This window comes from Cervus canadensis, chromosome 15 (genome assembly GCF_019320065.1).
Source record: "Cervus canadensis isolate Bull #8, Minnesota chromosome 15, ASM1932006v1, whole genome shotgun sequence".
Lineage (NCBI taxonomy): Eukaryota > Metazoa > Chordata > Mammalia > Artiodactyla > Cervidae > Cervus > Cervus canadensis.
Window position 1 is genome coordinate 5,044,639 of NC_057400.1, and position 20,795 is coordinate 5,065,433.

A 20,795-nucleotide genomic window follows, 5' to 3' on the forward strand; every position below is an offset into this window, starting at 1 on the left:
GGGAGAGGGACGTTGGGAGAGGGTGCATAGAGGTAAGGGGGGGGGGGAGGGATTATTGTGAGATTACATAAAATCCTCTGTGTGAAAGTTTTGAAAATTGTAAAGCATTATAGAATTTAAAGACTCTTCCATTCACTACTAACATTAATTTTTGGAAGAATCAATAGAACAGTTGATAGGTTGCCATCTGGTATCGGTCTCCTATTGCTCCGTTTTCCCGGCCAGGTTATGACATCTGTGATCTCTGACCGGGAAGAAGGGAGAGGTAAGACGCGGCAGGTAAGCAGCTGTCACATGTGGCCAGACTGCTGCGGTCCCAAGAAGACCACACCAAGATGAAAAACAATAAGTGAGCACAAAGTGTGGATCTCTCACAGCCTGCTGAAGGGTCTGGACTGGTGAAGGCTATACGACTACAAGGGAGGGAGCTGAAGGGTATTTGTGGGCTCCGGTAACCCCAGAAAAGTGGGATGGTCTGTGGATACACATCAGAGCCTCATACCCCAGCCTCATCCACCCTCCAGGACAAGTTGTAAATAAAAGTGACCGGATAATGTGCTCAAATAGGTCCTACTTGTGTTACGCTAATGATTCCACAGGAGGTAGGCATAGGCCCCTGGAGGGGGCCAGCAGAATTACAGAGTAAATCAGGAAGAAAGGAACGCCATGGCAGAGTGGACAAGAGCTCAAGCTGCGGCTCTTGCACCCTGGTTCTGATGCCCTAACTCTACAAACAAAGGCAGCTTCTCTGGGCTTCACTTAGCTCATCTAGAAAGTGGGTTTAATAACAGTTAACAAGAGTAACATTGGCTAAGCCTTTTTAAAAGTTCCTCTCACATAGCTAGTGTTTGACAAACACAGGGCATTACTATTTTTTGTTCTATATTTTCCATGCAAGGAAAAGAAAAGGATGGCTGCAATCTTTTTCACTATCAAAGCTAAACAAAACTATTCACACCAAGCTGGACCTGATTTCTTATATTTCAAAACTTATTCACATTTAAACTTTTAATTTGTGTGAACGTGTTTTTTACTTTATTTTATGGAAGTATAGTTGATTTACAAAATTAATTTCTGCCGTACAGTAAAGTCATTAAGCCATACATATGCATACATTCTTTTTCACATTACTTTCCATGATGGTTTACTTATCACAGGATATTAAATAGTGTCCCCCACAGGATATTAAATGAAGTGGGATCTTGTTATTTATCTATTCTATATGTAGTGGTTTGTAACCGCTAATCCAAAACTCCCAATCCATCCCTCCCTTACCCCACCTCCCCCTCGGCAACCACAAGTATGCTGTCTATTTTTGAGTCTGTTTCTGCTTTACAGATAAGTTCATTTGTGTCATATGTTAGATTCCACATATAAGTGATGTCACATGGTGTTTGTCTTTCTCTGACTTACTTAGTATGATCATCTCTAGATAAACCTACATTGCTACAAATGGCATTATTTCATTCTTTTTTATAGCTGAGTAGTGTTCCATTGTATATATGTACCACAGCTTCTTTATCCATTCATCTGTTGTTGGACATTTAGGTTGTTTATGCGCCTTGGCTGTTATAATTAGTGCTGCTATGAACATAGAGGCGTGTGTATCTTTTTGAATTGTAGTTTGGTCCAGGTACATGCCCAGGCGAGGGACTGCTGGGTCACACAGCAGTTCTGTTTGCAGTTTTATGAGGAATCGCCATACTGTTCTTCAGAGTGGCTGCACCATTTTATGTTGTGTGAACATATTTTTGAATTAGTCCCCAAATGCATGCACTAATACGCACCTACTCATATTGGAGTTCCCATCTCACGTGTGGGGAGCAGCCAAACGTAATTTGCTAAAAATCTCCACCTCAACGGCTTAAGCAGCAGCTGTCATCCCCCACACAAGCTCACTGTACAAATTCCTTGTGCACATCTTTGGCAGCATAACGAAAAATAAGAGAAATAAAAACATGTTTATTTACTTTTTTGATTCCTTTTTAAAAAGAGAATATTCTGTAAAATTTCCAATGGAGCATCACATTAGCATTGGCCTCATAACCTGTTGCTAATGCCAAATTTGCCATTCACTAAGGGAACATTAACTGATTTCTGGGAACTTGTTATAGTGGACGTCTAAGAATAAGGTGCCAAACTGCTATATCAGTGAGAATGAGAAGTGTCACTAGAGCACTAGCTTTTAAAAAATAATAGCAATAGAGAACAAGGCGCAGAAAAAAATAGGCTCAGAAAGATTCTACTTAAAGGCACACCATGAGTTTCTATTTCTAACAAGTGTGAGCTACATAACTCAGACCAATCTTTCCTTTAAAGACCATTAAAAATCTGAACCAAAAAAAAAAGAAAAATCTTCCTGAAAGCACTGATCTACTGACAGATATTAAAAATTGTATTGAGTCTGGCATTTAAAGTGACTTTAGGCATGGAATACTGAAGAGGTTTGCCATTCACTTCTCCAGTGGACCACATTCTGTCAGACCTCTCCACCATGACCCAACCGTCTTGGGTGGCCCCACACATGAACAATATGAAAAGGTAAAATGATAGGATACAGAAAGAGGAACTCCCCAGGTCAGTAGGTGCCCAATATGCTACTGGAGATCAGTGGAGAAATAATTCCAGGAAGAATGAAGGGATGGAGCCAAAGCAAAAAAAAATAGCCAGTTGTGGATGTGATTGGTGATAGAAGCAAGGTCCAATGCTGTAAAGAGCAATATTGCATAGGAACCTGGAGTGTTAGGTCCATGAATCAAGGCAAATTGGAAGTGGTCAAACAGCAGGTGGCAAGAGTGAATGTCGACATTCTAGGAATCAGCGAACTAAAATGGACTGGAATGGGTGAATTTAACTCAGATGACCATTATATCTACTACTGTGGGAAGGAATCCCTTAGAAGAAATGGAGTAGCCATCATGGTCAACAAAAAAGTCCGAAATGCAGTACTTGGATGCAATCTCAAAAACAACAGAATGATCTCTGTTCGTTTCAAAGGCAAACCATTCAATATCATGTAATCCAAGCCTATCCCCAACCAGTAACACTGAAGAAGCTGAAGTTGAATGGTTCTATGAAGACCTACAATACCTTTTAGAACTAACATCCAAAAAAGATGTCCTTTTCATTATAGGGGACTGGAATGCAAAAGTAGGAAGTCAAGAAACACCTGGAGTAACAGGCAAATTTGGCCTTGGAGTATGGAATGAAGCAGGGCAAAGTCTAATAGAGTTCTGCCAAGAGAACGCACTGGTCATAGCAAACACCCTCTTCCAACAACACAAGAGAAGACTCTACACATGGACATCACCAGAGGGTCAACAGCAAAATCAGATTGATTATATTCTTTGCAGCCAAAGATGGAGAAGCTCTATACAGTCAGCAAAAACAAGTCTGGGAGCTGACTGTGGCTAAGATCATGAACTCCTTATTGCCAAATTCAGACTTAAACTGAAGAAAGCAGGGAAAACCACTAGACCATTCAGGTATGACCTAAATCAAATCCCTTATGACTATACAGTGTTAGTGAGAAATAGATTTAAGGGACTAGATCTGATAGACAGAGTGCCTGATGAACTATGGACGGAGGTTCGTGACATTGTACAGAAGACAGGGATCAAGACCATCGCCATGGAAAAGAAATGCAAAAAGGCAAAATGGTTGTCTGAGGAGGCCTTACAAATAGCTGTGAAAAGAAGAGAAGCAAACAGCAAAGAAGAAAAGGAAAGATATTCCCACTTGAATACAGAGTTCCAAAGAATAGCCAGGAGAGGTAGGAAAGACTTCCTCAGTGATGAATGCAAAGAAGTAGAGGAAAACAACAGAATGGGAAAGACTAGAGATCTCTTCAAGAAAATGAGAGATACCAAGGAAACATTTCATGCAAAGATGGGTTCGATAAAGGCCAGAAATGGTATGGACCTAACAGAAGCAGAAGATATTAAGAAGAGGTGGCAAGAATACACAGAAGAACTGTACAAAAAAGATCTTCACAACCCAGATAATCATGATGGTGTGATCACTCACTCACCTAGAGCCAGACAACCTGGAATGTTAAGTAAAGTGGGCCTTAGGAAGCATCACTACGGAGAAAGCTAGTGGAAGTGATGGAATTCCAGTTGAGCTATTTCAAATCCTGAAAGATGATGCTGTGAAAGTGCTGCATTCAATACGCCAGCAAATTTGGAAAACTCAGCAGTGGCCACAGGACTAGAAAAGGTCAGTTTTCATTCCAATCCCAAAGAAAGGCAATGCCAAAGAATACTCAAACTAATGCACAATTGCACTCATCTCACACGCTAGGAAAGTAATGCTCAAAATTCTCCAAGCCAGGCTTCAGCAATACGTGACCACCCTAATGGCAGAAAGCGAAGATGAACTAGAGAGCCTCTTGATGACAGTGAAAGAAGAGAGTGAAAAAGCTGGCTTAAAACTCAGCATTCAAAAAACGAAAATCATGGCATCCGGTCCCATCACTTCATGGGATATAGATGGGAAACAGTGGAAACAGTGTCAGACTTTATTTTGGGGGGCTCCAAAATCACTGCAGATGGTGATTGCAGCCATGAAATTAAAGATGCTTGCTCCTTGGAAAGAAAGTTATGACCAACCTAGATAGCATATTAAAAAGCAGAGACATTACTTTGCCAACAAAGGTCCGTGTTGTCAAGGCTATGGTTTTTCCAGTGGTCATGAATGGATGTGAGAGTTGGACTGTGAAGAAAGCTGAGCGCCGAAGAATTGATGCTTTTGAACTGTGGTGTTGGAGAAGACTCTTGAGAGTCCCTTGGACTGCAGGGAGATCCATCCAGTCCATCCTGAAGGAGATCAGTCCTGGGTATTCATTGGAAGGACTGATGCTGAAGCTGAAACTCCAGTACTTTGGCCACCTCATGCGAAGAGTTGACTCGTTGGAAAAGACCCTGATGCTGGGAGGGATTAGGGGCAGGAAGAGAAGGGATGACAGAGGATGAGATGGCTGGATGACATCATCAACTAGATGGACATGAGTTTGAGTAAACTCTGGGAGTTGGTGATGGACAGGGAGGCCTGGCATGCTGCAATTCATGGGGTTGCAAGGAGCCAGACATGACTGAGCAATTGAACTGAACTGAAAAATAGAATCAGCAATGAAAAAAAGTATTATTAGAAATTAAGAAGATTGTTTCTCAATGAAAAAAAGGATCGATTCACTAGCAATTATAAGCTTTCTGAATTTGGATGCACCTAATAACATTGGCTTCAAAATATATAAAGCGAAAATTTACAGAACTATAAGGACAAACAGGCACATTTATGATATAATGGCAGATGTTAACATACTGTCTCAGTAATTGATAAAATAAGCAGACATTTTTTAAAGTAAGGCTATAGAACAATCTGACCTGATTGAAATAAACATACAAAATATCATACTTAACAACTGAAAAATACTTAACTTTTTTAAATTGGCTATATATGAGCCATAAAGCAAGTCTTCACAAACTTCAAAAGGTTAAAATCATAAAGAGGTGCACTGTGCAATATGTTTCTCATGAGAACATATGGCTATTCAAAATTGTTAATTATAATTAAATAAGATTTAACATTCAATTCCTCAGTCACGCTAACCACATTTCAAATCTCAGTCCTTTTTCAGTTGTCTCTAAGACATTTAAACCATATGAAAATTTTTATTTAGCTGTCTCTTTGCCAGCAAACTTATTCTTTGCTATATGTTTTTTATCTGTCTTCCCACCTAGAAGCATGCTCTGTGAAGTCAAGAACAGTATTTTTCATATTCACCCTGGGACCTACTTAGTAAAAGTTGGTTGAATTTATTAATTAACTAATTAATGATTCTGTATTATATTTTCCTGCAGTATAAACTTAAGTTGGTAGACTGAATGAAAGAATCATTCATGTCAAATTAAAATATCAAGCAAAAATTCTTAGAAACTGAAAGATATTTCACTTTCTCTGTTGGTGATGCATCATCCTAGAAATGATTAGTGTGGAAGAGGGCTTCAATTTTGGATTTAGAAAGCTACACAAATGCCTGAATGGAGGGAGTTGAGACTCAAGTCACACCTGTCTCGATGATCTAAAATTCCTCTCTTTTCATATAAAGCTGTTCAGAATAACCTCATACAATTTTTTGCCCCAGAATAAGGTATGGAATCTATTTTTCAAGGCCTTAACAATGACGCAGAGTCACGAATGAAAGCATGCATCCCTGTCAGTGTGAGAATGTCACGTTGCACATGAAGCAATTAGAAATGAGCAGAATCAAAATGAGAAAGGCCTTGTGTACTTTATCATGAAGCAGCAGAGGCCCACCAGCAAGTTCTAAATAAAAAGGAGATGGCCCAAGATGCCCCAAATATGAATAAGAGCTTGGACTCATGGCTGAATCTTGGAGGACCTACCAGCTTCCCTGAACTATATGCAAAGGTCACACTTTTTGCTTCACTGTCCCAATTTCAGGGAATGTTGGTTCCTATGAAGAAGAGTTTACTTACATATAAAAATTACACCTCTTTAAGCCAGGCTTGGAGAATGGCATCATCTGCTGCTATGACAGCAATAGACATCATTGAATTAATAAAATCTCCTGACATTTGCAGGCAAGATCGGTCACAAAGAATCATCAACCTCCTGTCATGTGGTTAGATCTGTTTTGGGTGCAGAGGTTTCAGCCACTAACTAGACATACAAGATCATTGCTTTCATGGAGCTTGCAATCCAGAAGGAAAGATAGCCAACAAACAAGCACACAAATATATAGACAGAGATAAGCTCCACAAAGAAAATAAATCAGGTCATTCAGACAAGGAAGTTAAGGAAGACAAGCTAGGAAGAGACTAATCTATCACTGAAAAGGTAAAAACAAGAATGTCATTTGCAACAATATAGATGGACCTAGAAATTATCAAACTAAGTGAAGCAAGTCAGACGAAGACAAATATCATATGATATCACTGCTATGTGGAATCTAAACAATTACACAAATTAACTTACTTACAAAACAAAAACAGACTCACAGACATAGAAAACAAACTTATGGTTACCAGAGGGGACAGCAGGAGTTGCCAGGGGGAGATAAACTAGGAGTTCGGGATTAAAAGATACATACCACTATATTGGGCTTCCCAGGTGGCTCAGTGGTAAAGAATCCCCCTGCCATTGCAGGAGACACAAGTTCAATCCCTGGAGGAGGAAATAGCAAACCACTTCAGTATTCTTGCCTGGGAATCACATGGACAGAGGAACCTGACTGGCTATAGGCCATGGGGTCACGAAGAGTCAGACATTACTTAGCAACAAAACAGCAACCTGTAAATGAGCTGTGTTCCAATAGACTTTATGAACAATGGGCAGCTGGTGGGCTGTTGTTTGCCAACCCTGACCTCAGATCCTCCTAACAAACTCTGTGAGCTGCCTACTCCATACTCTCTGTTGCCTTCATTATTGATAGCATAACCCCAAATTTGTTTACAATAACAATTCATGAACTGAAACTGCTCACTATCCCAGGTTGACCATGAGACTCAGTTATGGCCAATGAGATGTAAATGGATATCTCCAGATAGGGCTTGGAAAAGAGATTTTTTAAGATGGGCAGCCTCAGTTGTCAGGCTTTCATTTAAACTTACGTGCTTCTTTTTTCTGCTTCCTGTTGGAACTTGGATGGATTTGGAACAGCCATCTGTAAAACATGAGTCGACATAAATAAGAATGGAGGCTACATGCTAAGAACAGCAGAAAATGATATACAAAGGCTCTGGTTTCCAGTGCATCAGTTGGCAACTGTACTAGCCATGAATTGACTTCCTCCACATGCACGCTTTTCTAACTGATGCATTATATTCAACTGAATGCCTCCCTAGCTAATATACTCAAATCTTCAAAAGAATACAGCTATCAACATGATGGGGTAGAGGATTATCATATTAATAAAAAATAATCTATCATCAGAGACTTCTATGTAACAAACAACCACAAGATTTCTTGGCATATAACAATAAACATCTATTTCTCATGCATCTGCGGTCCACTGGGGTGATTCTGATATCTTGGCTGTGCTCAAGTTGGGTGCAGGTCTGCTATACATGGCTCTCATCCACCTTGGATGAGCTGGCTAGCCAGGGCATGTCATTCTGATGGTGAGAGTAGATGAAAAGTGGATTGAACAGAACAGGCAGGGTGTCTTAAGTCCTGGACCTGTCACTTCTGTCCACATTCCATTAGCTAAAGAAAGGCACATGACTGAGTCCAACATCCAGGAACAAGAAAGTAGATTCTATATTGCATTGAAAGAACAAATTGCAGGGCAAATGGCATGGATAAAGTGAAGAACTGGCACCAAGAACCTAATACACCACAGACAGAGGACACAGAGAAGGCAGAGTCGATTGGAGCAGACTCTTTGGTCACTTTGTGAAATCTTGCTGAGTCCTGGGGAATCCCACTGAGAAGAGTTTCTTGTCTCTCAAGAAGTCTCTCAAGTCTTCTTGGTCAAAGATGGAATAGCAGTCATGCCTTTCCCCTCTAAACACTCATCTGTTCTACCCCCAAAGCACCCATGACCCCCATAAATCTTCATATAATTCTATATATTCAATTATTTCCAGACCCTAAAATAATACATAAATAGTCATGCTCAGAAGTCAGAGTTAAAGTAAGTCAGAAAAAGATAAATACCATATGATATTACTTATATGTGAAATTTAAAATATGACACAAATAAACTTATCTATGAAACAGACTCTCAGACACAGAGAACAGAACGTTGGCCACCAAGGGGAAGGGACAGACTGGAAGTTTGGGGTTAACAGATGCAAACTAATATATATAGAGTGTATAAACAACAAGGTCCTACTATATAGCACAGGAAACTATATTCAATATCTTGTGATAAGCCAGAATGAAGTAGAATATGAAAAAGGATGTATGTATGTATTTATTTGAATAACTTTGTTGTGTAGCAGAAATTAATGAAACATTGTAAATCAACTATACTTCAATAAAATATTTTTTTAAAAAATCAGAGTTACCAATGGAACAATATATAAAGCCCAGAGATAAACCCACACACCTGTGGGCACCTTATCTTTGACAAAGGAGGCAAGAATATGCAATGGGGCAAAGATAGTCTCTTCGATAAGTGGCAATGGGAAAACTGGACAGCTGTCTGTAAAAGAATTAGAACCCTTCCTGACACCATACACAAAAATAAACTCGAAATGGATTAAAGACCTAAATGTAAGACCAGAAACTATAAAACTCTTAGAGGAAAACATAGAAAACTCTGTGACATAAATCACAGTTAACTCTCTATGACCCATCTCCTAGAGTAATGGGGAAAAAAAAATAAGCAAGTAGAACCTAATTAAACTTAGAAGCTTTAAGCAGCAAAGAGCAAAGGAAACTCTACTGTGTTCAGCCACTCAGTCATGTCTGACTCTTTGTGACCCAATGGACTACAGCCTGCCAGGCTCCTCTGTCCATGGGATTCCAGTTGCCACGCCCTCCTCCAGAGGATCTTCCCAACCCCAAGACTGAACCCAGGTCTCCCGCAGTGCATTCAGATTCTTTACCACCTAAGCCACCAGGGAAGCCCAAGGAAACTATAAGCAAGGTGAAAAGACAACTCTCAGAATGGGAGAAAATGATAGCAAATGAAACAACTGACAAAGGATTAACTTCCAAAATATATAAACAGTTTATGCATCTCAGAAACAGAAAAAGAAATATCCCAATCAAAAAGTGGTCAAAGACCTAAACAGACATTCTCCTAAGAAGACATTCAGATAGCTAATAAACACATGAAAAGATACTCAACATAGGTCATTATTAGAGAAATGCAAATCAAAACTACAATGAGATATCACCTCACACTGGACAGAATGACCATCATCAAAAAATATGCAAACAATAAACGTTGGAGAGGATGAGGAGAAAAGGGAATCCTCTAGCACTTTTGGTGTAAATGTAAATTGATACAGTCACTACGGAAGTCAGTATGGAGAGTCTTTAAAAAACTAGGAATAAAATTATCATATGACCCAAAAATTTCAATACTGGGCATATGCCCTGAGAAAACCATGATTGAAAAAGACGCATGTACTGCAATGTTCATTGCAGCACTCTGCAATAGCTAGGACATGGAAGCGACCTAGATGTCCACTGACAGATGAATGGATAAAGAAAGTGTGGCACACATATGCAATGGATTATTGTCGTTGTTCAGTCACTCAATCATGTACGACTCTGTGACCCCATGGACTGCAGTACGCCAGGCTTCCCTGTCCTTCACTATCCGAGCATTTACTCAAACTCATGTCCATCCAGTTGATGATGCCATCCAACCATCTTATCCTCTGTCACCCCCTTCTCTTCCTGCCCTCAATCTTTTGATGAGGGTCCTTTCCAATGAGTCGGCTCTTGGCGTCAGGTGGCCAAAGCGTTGGAGTTTCAGCAACAGTCCTTCCAATGAATATTCAGGGTTGATTTCCTTTAGGACTGACTGGTTGGATCTCCTTTCTGTCCAGGGGACTCTCAAGGGTCTTCTTCAACACCACAGTTCAAAAGCATAAATTCTTCGGTGCTCAGACTTCTTTATGGTCCAACTCTCCCATCCATACATGACTACTGGAAAAATCATAGCTTTGACTATTCAGACCTTTGTTGGAAAAATTATGGCTCTGTTATTTAATATGCTATGTAGGTTTTTCATGGTTTTTCTTCCAAGGAGCAAGCATCTTTCAATTTAATGGCTCCAGTCACCGTCCGCAGTGATTTTGGAGCCCAAGAAAATAAAATCTGTCACTGTTTCCATTTTTCCCCCAAGGAAATGGCAACTCACTCCAGTACTCTTGCATGGAAAATCCCAAGGACGGAGGAGCCTGGTAGGCTACAGTCCATGGGGTCGCAAATAGTCGGTCATGACTGAGTGACTTTTCCTTACTTCCTTTCTGTTTGCCATGAAGTGATGGGACCAGATTATTCAGCCAAAAAAAGGATTTGAATCAGTGCTAATGAGGTGTGTGAACCTAGAGCCTATTATACAGAGTGAGTGAAAGTGTTAGTCACTCAGTTGTATCTGACTCTTTGCAAACCCATGAACTATAGCCCACCAGGCTCCTCTGTCTGTGGAATTCTCCAGGCAGAATATTGGAATGGGTTGCCATTTCTTTCTCCAGGGGATCTTCCCAACCCAGGTATCAAACCTGGGTCTCCTACATTACAGCAGATTGTTAATCATCTGAGCCACCACAGAGTGAAGTAAATCAGAAAGAAAAAAACAAATATCATATATTAATGCATATATATGGAATCTAGAAAGATGGTACCAATGATCCTATTTGCAGGGTAACAATGGAGATACAGACATAAAGAACAGAACTCATAGACAGGGGGTAAGGGGGTAGGAAGAGGAGAATGGGATGAATGGAGTGATAGCCAGCGGGAATTCGCTGCATGAGTCAGGGAACTCAAACCAGGACTCTGTAACAACCTGGAGTGGTGGGATGGGATGGGAGGGGGGAGGGATATATGTAACCTGTGGCTGATCCACGCTGATATATGGCAGAAACCAACATAACATTGTAATTATCCTTCAATTAAAATTAAATAATTTTTTTTAAAAGTCAGGGCTATACTTTGCATAGAACTCTTTCTATTAAAGCAAAATAGTAACCATACAAAAGCCTTAACAGTAACCGTTAGTAATAAAGACGCTTACTTGTGTTTGGTCTTTGACCAGTCCTGATACAGGCAGTCTGGAACTGGGATCCTAATGATGATGATGATATGATGACGAAAACTGAGGTAAGTATATTTAGCACTTACATAGCACTAGATGCCAGGAACTGTTCTAAGCATTTGAAGCTTTAATTAACATGGTTCTCTCAACAACCTCCCAAGTTAGGCACCAGGAGTACTGCCATTTCTCAGATGAGGAAACCTAAGACACAAAGTTGTTAACTACTTTGCCCACATCACGTAGCAAGTAAGTGGCAGATGTAATATTAGGACCCAGGCAGACTGGTCCCAGAGCCTGTGCATGTAGCCACCACTTTTAACTGTTCACACAAAGTGAGAAAACAATCCTAAGACATCCATGGAATAGGATCCACATTCATTGGCACCTTTTACTTACTCGAAGTAACTGAACTCATTTAAATCAACAGGTCTGTGTAAACCCAGGAACACCACCTGGTAAAACCTTGTCTTTTCCTCCTTTTCTGGAAGATTAGGATCATTAAATTCTAGAGACAATGATAGTTTAATTAAAAGGCAACTGTAGTATGAGAACATTTCATTTGGGAAGGAATTACCGCTTATTAGAATGTCCCAGGGGGGCCAACCTGGTGATGGCTGATCACATGTTGGGAGGATGTTATTGTTGTGGACTGCAATTCTTGGACTTGAAAACTTGAGCAATAGCTTGGTACCCCATTACTTAAAGTACCTGAGGACGCTTAATATGGCAGTGGACAGCAGACTTTCAGTTCCTTTCCGTTTATAAGGAAGTGGTAACAAATTTCTGCAGTGGAAAGAATGCTGGGAGGCCATGCATGGGGCTGTGGTCAGGCATTGCCTCCCAGGGTATCTGGCCCACTGCTGGGTGTGCAGTGGGGATGCAGGGCTGGAATTGTACCTGCCCCTGGACGCCTCCCCCACATCCCACCCCCATTGGACCAGGCAGGGGTGAAGCTGTTATTTTCACCCCGCTTGAAGACAGATATCATGAGGTCTAACAGTACAGAGAAGAGATAATATCATGCCCAGAAGGGGACAGAAAGGTACAGATCTCAAGGTCAGCACAGCCCTGCCTTCCTGACACAGAAACTGTGAATGAACATCAGCGGGCAGGACCGAAGCGGAAACATCTTAAGGGCAAAATTTATTCTATAAATGGACTTTGCTATCACATTCATTTTGCTCACCTTGGCGTCACAAAATCAAGTGATTTAGAGTGCAAGAGAGCTGATATCATGGCAGCCAGTCCCCTTCTCTCACAAGTGAAAAAAAATTAGTTGTGTGGAGGTCAACTTCCTAAGGCAAGAATAAGATATTAGACTGATACCAGCTCTCTCACCTCTGAGCCCTTTAGCTATTAACCAGCATTCCACTGAGCCAACTTGAACCCTGCCTTCCCACCCAGGCAGCTCTAAAGTGTCGTATTTACAAAGAGTCTTTAATAACTTGAGCTGAAGGAAGTGTTGTGAAATTATATGTGCAAAATAATCTCAGCTACTGTGTGTGTTTAACCAACATATGACTTTGAAGGAAAGCAAGAAACTGGATAAATGGAAAGGAGAGAGATATTGTAGAGTGGTAGAGAAAGGAGAACCAAGATATTGATTCAGAAATGAGTTGGGTACACAGATAGCAATGGCAAAATGTCTGGAGAGTGTAGATACTTGATGGAGTGAAACGGATGCCCTGGGGGTAAGGGCAGGCATAGGAGTCAGCCAGATGTGTGTGGGTTTATCCCAGACAGCTCTGCCACCTAGGATAAACTCATAACTCCTGAGTCACACTTGCTCACTGGTTTCTTCAGCAAATATTTATTAAGCACCTACCATGAGTAAGTAGGGGGAGCGATAAACTAGGAGATACACAGGTCTACTATGGATACACACTACTATGTCCCAAATGGATAAACAACAAGGTCCTACTGTATAGCACAGGGAACTACACTCGATATCTTGAAATAACCCAAAATGCAAAAGAATCTGAAAAATAACATAATATAACATATATTTATAATTGAATCACTTTGTTGTATGGTGGGTGAGTGGTTTAGTCACTAAGTTATGTGTGATTCTTGCCACCCTGTGGACTGTACCCTGCCAGGCTCCTCTGTCCATGGGATTTTTCCAGGCAAGAACACTGGAGTGGGTTGCCATTTCCTTCTCCTTGTTGTATAGGAGAAATTAACACATTATAAACCATCTACCTTTCGAATTTTAAAAAACTTTTTAAAAAAGAACTAGAGGACTTGAGTCTATTGAATCAGCTGTTTCCTCACTAATCAAAATGAAGACAATAATATCTATCTGCAGAGTTATTGTGACAATGCTCATAAGGCACATGTCATGTGGCTCATCAAACACAGTTGGTACGAGGTCCCAGTTGCTGTAGGCTGGAACTCTAGGTGGGGGTTCAATGTAAGAATTCATATTCAGGAAGTAGAGTGAATTCCTACAACACAGAAAATGTTTATTAAAAATCAGAAATGGGGTGAGTCTATCCCCAGCACTTTGCAATCCCCTAGTTCCACCCCTGTCACACACACAGGCACAAGCTCACAGTGAAGGATCTTCAAGGACATGATTGGAGCCAGGTAGCAGCAGACAGAAACACGAAGTTGCCTATTACTCTGCGCCACTCCTCGTCCTGAGTGATCTGGTGCAATCAGTGAGACCAAAGTCTCCATGTCAGGCAGCAAGTAGCCTTTTCTAGATGGGCAGCCTTTCATTAGTCAAATCAAATGATGAAGAGTCAGATGTTTTTTGTAAAGGAAGAACAATTGTCAACTGAGAAATAACTGACTATAAATTTCACAATGAGGCTCAGTGTCTTGGCGCTAAAGCCCAGAATGCAAAGAATACCTGCATTTTGTTTCTAAAATGGGATGCCATTAGAGTCCTACACTAAGAAAAAGAAAAGGTCTCCAAGGAGGCCATGCTTGGAATCCTTTCAGAACACCCAGGAGTATGAAATGGCTCATATGAAATTGAAGAGCCAACGAATCTGGATGTCAAAGGTATGGCTGATGAATGAATTGGGAAGAGAAAGAGTCCCCAAGAGGAAAGAGACATTCAAAGAGAATTATAGACTTTCAAAGCTGGAAGGGACTTCAGTCCTCAAAGAGTTGAGGCAACTGAGAAAAACCAAAAAAGCAAAACACCTTGCCCAGAGGAACCCAACTAGAGAGGACAGTGTCTTAGCGTCAGTTCCCTGGAGAGCAGAGGCTTGGGTGCAGGCCATCTGTGCTGGGGGGAATCCAAGGAAACAAGGTCTGTGGCGACTGAGACAGGGAAGGATGAAAAGTCAAACAAAGAAGGCATTGTCAAGGTCACTGCTATGGGCAACAGGAGTTCCTAGTCCAAAAGGACCCCTCAGCAGTATACACAGTGCCGCTCAGGATTATCCGCCAGAAAGACGAGACAGGAGCCTTGGTCCGGTCACATCCTTTCCTGGGTAGTAAAGGATTGTCCCTGAAAGTTTTAACTCCTCTGCACATCTGTACACACCCCGTGCGTGACTGAAAGGGCCCTAGGGCAGAAGGCCAAGCCAAGCGGCATATCCTCAAGGCCAGACACCATCAGCAGCAAGAGAACCAAAGCCTGAGCAGAACTGTCCTCTCCAGTCACGACTGAACTCAGAGGTGAGGTCAAGAGAATGCAAAGCAAAACACGGAGTCGTTTACCACAGACAGCAAATTTTGAGCTGATCCCAATGCATACGATGTGGGTTACAGGTGTGTGACAATGACCTGATGCTTCTGAAAGACTTAAAAAGCCCATACTCCTATCACAACCATCTAACGGGACACTCAAGGTTCTAGTCAGAGAGTCAGGGGTTTTTTAATTGGAGTGTATTTGCTTTACAATGCTGTATTCGTTTCTGCTGTCCAGAAAATGAATCAGCTGCATATGTGTACACACACCCCTTCTGTCACCACACAGCTCTGGACAGAGGTCCTCACTCTCTATGGTAAGTTCTCAGGAGTCAGCTGTTTTATACAGAGCAGTGTATACATGTCAATCCCAATCCCCCAAGTCATCCACCTTCTGCCTCTCTCTCTTTGGTATCCATACATTTGTTCTCCATGTCTGTGTCTCTATTTCTGCTTTGTAAATAAGTTCATATGTACCATTTTTCTAGATTCCACATATATGTGTTAATTCATGATTTTTGTTTTTCTCTTTCTGACTTCTGTCTGTATGACAGTCTCTAGGCCCATCCACATCTCTGCAAATGGCACAATTCTGTTCTGCTTTGTGGCTGAGTAATATTCCACTGTATTAACATATACGTACCCCGCCTTCTTTATCCATTCCTCCAGGGGTGACAGATACTGAAGGTTTTAACAAGAGACTCAAGATTCTAACCAGAGATGCAAGGTTCTAACCAGAGACTCATTTACACATTGCCTTGGTCAAAACTGTAAAAATCCTCCATGAGGTACCCAAGTCTACCTTGAGGTCACAAGTTGATCTTGAATGCTGTTAAAAAGAAACTCTGAGCTCCTTGAAGGCATAGAAATATTGTGTCCTAACAGGATGTTGAACTGGATCTTTCATCTCTAATGCACCCTTCAAGCCAGCTTTGATGTCAATACCTAATTGAGCTCTGAAAGAAAACAGGTCAGTTCTAAAGGAGCATGTAAGCAGCAGACCCCAAAAGCCCAGGATCCATGCCACCCTTTTCTTGCTAGGCTGCTCTGGCTTCTGTAAGGAAACACCATTGACAAATTAAATGTAAGAGCACTGAAGTGTCTGACAATGTCAAGAAAAAGTGACAGGAGATGCCAAAAGTCTGTCACATCCATTTGCCATGGTACATACTAACAGCCAAACAAGGCCTGCCGTTCAGTTTCACTGTCCGGGAAAGCTGCCTGGTGCAATGGCCATGCCTCACAAACTGGGCTGGGCAAGCTCCCAAGGACGCAGCTGCAGGCCGGGGGTCTGCAGGACACCCAATAAACACGCGTTTCTTACAGGAGCATCTATTCTGCTTAAAGATATCAGCAGTTTTCACAGCTAAAAGGATATGTGATGAAGTAGGATGCCAAATAGATATTAATTTTTAAGAGAAAATGTAGAATTTGAAGAATTTTCAGACTCCTATGGGCAATTTGGGCAGTAGCCCTCAGGCTCCGTAGGGGTGTGAATTCACTTTCCTCCACTCATAGAATAATTCAGATGGAAAGGTTTTAAAAGTACTGGTGAGGGAGAAAGCTCTCAGGATCTAGATAAAAATTTTTTCCTACAGAGTCATTTTGGATGAGTTATTTAACTTTTTCTAAGCCTGTTTCCTCATCTGTTAAATGTGGATAATAATGCCTATTTCTTGATGTGATGAATACTACTCAGCTATAAAGAAATGAAATAATGCCATTGGCAACATCATACTAAGTGAAGTTAAGTCAGACAGAGGAAGGCAAATATCTTATTATACCACTTTTATGTAGAATCTTTAAAAAATGATACAAATGAACTTATCTACAAGATAGACTCACAGACATAGAGAACAGACCTGTGGTCGCCAAAGGGGAAGATGAGGTGAGACGGTTTGGGAGTCTGGGATGAGCAAATGTAAACTATTGTGGAGAACGGATAAACAACAAGGGCCTACTGTATAGCACGGGGAACTCTATTCAATATCTTGTGATAAACCATAATGAAAATGGATATGAAAAAGAGTGTGTGTATACATATATGTAAGTCATTTTACTATATAGCAGAAATTAACACAACATTATAAATCAACTATGCTTCAACAAAACAAATAAAAAATAACAATAGTGCCTACTTCTTAGGGTTGTTGGGGAAATTAAATGAGACAGTATGATAAAATGACTAGAATAGTTGATACATGATAAACACATGTCTATTTCCTCATTTTATAAGATGGAACCAAATGAAAAGTCAACTAGACTCAAGAAGGGCTTAACCAGAAGAACAATGACAGCTCTAAGCTCAGAGTCTGTGAGCCTGACTTCATTAGTGGCTCCAGCTTTTAACCCTCCCCCCCCGCCATTCCCACCCTTTGCTGTGAACTTGTGGTACCCTCCTGCCCCAATTCAGTGCTTGACCATATTACTGATGTCTTACTCTGCCTGGGCTGCTGTAACAGAATGATTATAAACAATAAAAGTTCATTTCTCACAGTTCTTAAGGAAGGGAAGTCAAGAAACTGGCAGATTCTGTGACAGCCGAGAGCCTACTTCCTGGTTCACAGACCACAATCTTATCCTTCTTTCCTCACAGAGCAGACAGAGTAAGGGAGCTTTCTGGGGTCTCTTCATAAAGACACAAATCAAATTCGTGAGGACTTCACCCTCATTTAATCACCTCCCAAAGGGCCCACCTCTTAAGACCATTGCATTTGGCGTTATGTCTCAACAGATAAATTTGGGGAGACTCAAATATTCAGTCTAGAGCATCTATCTTAAAACAGTGGGATGTAGGGGTACATGACAGAAGCAGAGGCCTTCAAGGTGTCTTCACTCTGAACTTGGTCTGCTTTGCCATTTCCCATCAGCTTGAGAAGGACATGGTTGCGGTAGTCTGCTCAAAGAGAAGACAAGGGGACTGTGGAGCCTGGCCATCTGAATGGTCCCAGCCAAGGCAATTCTGGATAGGCCAAGAGCCAGCCAGCCCCTGGGAATCTGGCTGAGCAAGTCAGCATCGCCTGGCCAGCCTGCAGTGGACCCCTGCTGCAAGACCAAGCCCAACCAGTGAGCTAAATAGCTATCTATTGTTGAGTGCCATTGAGCTGGTCTAGGTTTGTGCTGCACCCAAGAGGTAACAGACAGCTGACCCAGTGTTGCAGGCTGAGTTCTTCTTTAGTTGCTAAGTTGTGTCCCACTCTTTTCTCACCACATGAACCTGCCAGGTTCTTCTGTCCATGGGATCTCCTAGGCAAGAATATTGGGTTGCCATTTCCTTTTCCAGGGGATTGTCCCGATTTGGGGATCAAAGCCACGTCTCCTGCATTGCACACGGGTTCTTTACCACTGAGCTGCCAGGGAGTCCCCAGGCTGAGCTGTGTCCCCCTCAAGTTCATGTGCTGAAGCCCTCACCCTTAGGACCTCAAAATGTGGTGGCATTTGGAGACAAGGCCTTTAGGAAGGTGATTAAGTTATAACAAGGTCTTCAGAGTGGGCCCTAATCTGCTTTCACTGATGTCCCTCTAAGAAGAGGAAATATGGATCCAAAGAGCCAGCAAGGGCTCACATGCACAGGAGAAAGATGACATGAGGACCAACAAGGAGCTGGCCGCCTGCAAACCAAGGAGAGAGGCCAGGAGCCAGTGCTTCCATGACGGTCCTCAGTTCAGTCAGTCGGACCAGTCAGCTGCTCAGCCGTGTCCGATTCTTCGTGACCCCATGGACTGCAACATGCCAGGCCTCCATGTCCATCACCAACTCCCAGAACTTACTCAAACTCATGTCCGTTGAGGCCGTGATGCCATCCAACCATCTCATCCTCTGTCATCCCCTTCTCCTCCCACTTTCCATCTTTCCCAGCATCAGGGTCTTCTCAAAGGAATCAGCTCTTCGCATCAGGTGACCAAAGTACTGGAGTTTCACTTTCAGCATCAGTCCTTCCAATGAACACCCAGGACTGATCTCCTTCAGGATGGACTGGTTGGATCTCTTTGCAGTTCAAGGGACTCAAGAGTCTTCTCCAACACCACAGTTCAAAAGCATCAATTCTTCAGCACTCAACTTTCTCTGTAGTCCAACTCTCACATCCATACATGACTACTGGAAAAACCATAGCTTTGACTAGATGGACCTTAGTTGGCAAAATAATGTCTCTGTTATTTAATATGCTGTCTAGGTTGGTCATAACTTTTCTTCCAAGGAGTAAGCGTCTTTTTGTCTCATGGCTGCAGTCACCATCTGCAGTGATTTTGGAGCCCCCAAAAATAAAGTCTGTCACTGTTTCCACTGTTTCCCCATCTATTTGCCATGAAGTGATGGGGCCGGATGTCATGATCTTAGTTTTCTGAATGTTAAGCTTTAAGCCAACTTTTTCACTCTCCTCTTTCACTTTCATCAAGAGGCTCTTTATTTCCTCTTCACTTTCTGCCATAAGGGTGGTGTCATCTGCATATCTGAGGTTATTGATATTTCTCCTGGCAATCTTGATTCAAGCTTGTGCTTCATCCAGCCCAGCGTTTCTCATGATGTACTCTGCATATAAGTTAAATAAGCAGGGTGACAATCTGCAGCCTTGATGTACTCCTTTCCCTATTTGGAACCAGTCTGTTGTTCCATGTCCAGTTCTAACTGTTGCTTCTTGACCTGAACACAGATTTCTCAAGAGGCAGGTCAGGTGGTCTGGTATTCCCATCTCTTTAAGAATTTTCCAGTTTGTCATGATCCATACAGTGAAAGGCTTTGGCATAGTAAATAAAGCAGAAATAGATGTTTTTCTGGAACTCTCTTGCTTTTTCGATGATCCAGTGGATGTTGGCAATTTGATCTCTGGTTCCCCTGCCTTTTCTAAATCCAGCTTGAACATCTGGAAGTTCATGATTCACGTATTGCTGAAGCCTGGCTTGGAGAATTTTGAGCATTACTTTACTAGCATGTGAGATGAGTGCAGTTGTGCGGTAGTTTGAGCATTCTTTAACATTGCCTTCCTTTGGGATTGGAATGAAAACCGATCTTTTCCAGTCCTGTGGCCACTGCTGAGTTCTCCAAATTTGCTGGCATATTGAGTGCAGCACTTTCACAGCATCATCTTTCAGGATTTGAAATAGCTCAACTGGAATTCCATCACCTCCGCTAGCTTTGTCCATAGTGGTACTTCCTAAGGCCCACTTGACTTCACATCCCAGGATGTCTGGCTCTAGGTGAGTGATCACACCGTTGTGATTATCTGGGTCATGAAGATCTTTTTTGTACAGTTCTTCTGTGTATTGTTGCCACCTCTTCTTAATATCTTCTGCTTCAGTTAGGTCCCTACCACTTCTGTCCTTTATTGTGCCCATCTTTGCATGAAATGTTCCCATGATATCTCTAATTTTCTTGAAGAGATCTCTAGTCTTTCCCATTCTGT

At 41.7% G+C, this 20,795-nt stretch overlaps 1 long non-coding RNA gene across 2 annotated transcripts in view; it reads right to left on the bottom strand.

The window, feature by feature from the left end:
- Nucleotides 1-7,138: 7,138 nt before the first annotated feature.
- LOC122453746 overlaps nucleotides 7,139-20,795 on the bottom strand; it is a 33,725-nt gene continuing 20,068 nt past the window's right edge. For both annotated transcript variants that reach the window (XR_006273158.1, XR_006273157.1), the window contains 2 exons: nucleotides 7,635-7,687; nucleotides 7,139-7,188 (listed from right to left, as the gene is read on the bottom strand). This is a non-coding gene — a long non-coding RNA (uncharacterized LOC122453746). The remainder of the gene's footprint in view (nucleotides 7,189-7,634; nucleotides 7,688-20,795) is intronic.